The sequence below is a fragment of the Pavona decussata genome, unplaced genomic scaffold (assembly GCF_977016875.1).
Source record: "Pavona decussata unplaced genomic scaffold, jaPavDecu1.1 SCAFFOLD_648, whole genome shotgun sequence".
Lineage (NCBI taxonomy): Eukaryota > Metazoa > Cnidaria > Anthozoa > Scleractinia > Agariciidae > Pavona > Pavona decussata.
In genome coordinates this window covers 12,501-15,000 of record NW_028145876.1, presented here as the reverse complement: position 1 = coordinate 15,000, position 2,500 = coordinate 12,501, and the positions used below count along the sequence as shown (strand labels likewise).

Genomic DNA, 2,500 nt, shown 5'->3' with positions numbered 1-2,500 from the left:
TTCGAAAATTCTGTGGTGTGGGGAGGTCTTTTGACCTACCAAAAAAATTGGTGGTGTGAGGAGGACCTCTGACTTAGAATTAGGGTTTGAAATGGGGTTAGGGTTAGGGTTAGGGTAAGTGTTAGGGTTAGGAAAAAGGTTTAAATGATATTTGGAGAGGTTTTTCGGGTGTTTAGAGGCTATTTATGCTATGTAACGAGTATTTGCTTATATACTTGCTTATATACTTAGGTCAACAATTTATAGCAAAAATGTGTTCCAGCCAAGTTCTTTTAGACGCTCTTTCGAATGGCAACATTCCCGATTGAAAATGGCGACCTACCAAAATCCGCACTTTGCTTCCCCGTCCATATAGAGGTGAGTATTTGACTTTGCTTCCGTCAGAGTCAAGGAAACACATTGAAAATGGAATCAGCATACAAGAAAACCTAGTTTGGGATAGGTTTTGTGCCTTCCGTGGTATTATAACCATAGAACTGCTCCTGAGGGGGGTAGGGTAGGCCCACCAAAAAGTGCACTTCTGGTTAGGTCGCTAATTTCTAAAATAAATGTGTCCCAACCAAGTTTTTTTGGACGCTCTTTCGAATGGCAACATTCCTGATTGAAAATGCCGACCTACCAAAATCCGCACTTTGCTTCCCCGTCCATATAGGGGTGAGTATTTGGCTTTGCTTTCGTCAGAGTCAAGGAAACACATTGAAAATGGAATCAGCATACAAGAAAACCTAGTTTGGGATAGGTTTTGTGCCTTCCGTGGTATTATAACCATAGAACTGCTCCTGAGGGGGGTAGGGTAGGCCCACCAAAAAGTGCACTTCTGGTTAGGTCGCTAATTTCTAAAATAAATGTGTCCCAACCAAGTTTTTTTGGACGCTCTTTCGAATGGCAACATTCCTGATTGAAAATGCCGACCTACCAAAATCCGCACTTTGCTTCCCCGTCCATATAGGGGTGAGTATTTGGCTTTGCCTTTGTCAGACTCAAGTAAAAGCATTTAAAATGGAGTCAGCATACAAGAAAACCTAGATTGGGATAGTTTTTCTGCCTACCGTGGGATCATAACCATAGAACTGCCCCTGAGGGAGGTAGGGTTAGGGTTAGCGTTAGGGTTAACGTTGGGGTTAGGATTGAAGACAGAAGATTGGTGATGTCAGGAGGACCTTCTTAAAACAAACAGAAATACACTTATTAGGGGACTAGGGCCAGTGGACTCAGAAATGTCTTTCGTAGCAGTCTCCTATAAGAGTATTTTTCTCTGATTTAGGTGACTCCTCCTCACACCACCATTTTTCTTAGTCGAAAGACCTCTTCACAGCACGACTTTCCTGATGGATTTCTATGTAACTGCTCGTGCTGAGAGGTGTGTCGAAAGTTGATCATGTTCCCGTAAAATCTGAGGTCTCCACTGTCTAGCGAGGTACTTACAGTGAATATAGTGAATTTTTCAAAAATTGGAGAATTCTGACTTTTGCGATGAATTTTAATGTAATTGGTCGTGCTGAGAGGCGTGTTAAAATTTGAACATGTTCCCGTAAAATCTGAGGTGAGAATTAGTGAGGTACTTACAGTGCGTATAGTGACAAATCTTTAAAAGCGTGAAATTATGGGATGTTGTGGCTTCAATGGGTTTTTAAGATGTCACCAGTCATTTGGCATGACTTACAAACGATTTGGCTGGTTGTGGGTTCGATTTTCAAAATTTCATTTTTTTCGCGTTTTTATTTTCTGTCTACCATATCATGCAGTCTCCTTATTAGCGTTTGGGGGTTATAGTGTGGGCAGGTTGGTCGCAAAGGTTCCGAGAGGAGCTGGCTAGTAAACCCTGTCCCTTATGTTCCACGGCGGCAAGGCGGAGAAATAGAGGGCAGAATTGACTAACGGGCAAGGAAAGTTGGGCTTGTAGCTTTCCTTTCGAAGGAGGGAAAAGATGATGCCCGAAAGCATTGTCACTGTAGTGGCAGGCAGAGTGTAGATGGAAGTTGTGTACGCTAGCCTTTGGCTAATGATAGAGACAAAAGAGCAGGAGGATATTTTCCTTCGCAGAAGCACTTTTCTTGCCTTCCTTCAGCTCGCTTGGCGAGTCTGACAGGTATGCCTGAACTGTGCACGGGTCCAGTTGTGAGAAAGACGTGGCAAACAAGACGGGGTTTCCCTTGACCGAGGGACCGTGTGGTCCGTTTGGCTCATGGGTTCCCCCCGTGGAGGCAAAATCTAAGAAAGCTTGCTCTCCCTCTGCGGAGGGGGGCCGCTTAGCAAGGAACTTCTGTTCCCTGCGGTGGATAGTTACCTGGTTGATCCTGCCAGTAGTCATATGCTTGTCTCAAAGATTAAGCCATGCATGTCTAAGTATAAGCACTTGTACTGTGAAACTGCGAATGGCTCATTAAATCAGTTATCGTTTATTTGATTGTACCATTACTACTTGGATAACCGTAGTAATTCTAGAGCTAATACATGCGAAAAGTCCCGACTTCTGGAAGGGATGTATTTATTAGATTAA

The 2,500-nt window shown here is 43.5% G+C and overlaps 1 non-coding gene across 1 annotated transcript in view; it reads left to right on the top strand.

Moving 5' to 3' along the window:
* The first annotated feature begins 2,284 nt into the window (after window positions 1-2,284).
* Window positions 2,285-2,500, top strand: part of LOC146449101 (small subunit ribosomal RNA) — a 1,800-nt gene continuing 1,584 nt past the window's right edge. The window contains exon 1 of the ribosomal RNA XR_014860761.1: window positions 2,285-2,500. This exon is cut by the window's right edge and continues 1,584 nt beyond it. This is a non-coding gene — a ribosomal RNA (small subunit ribosomal RNA).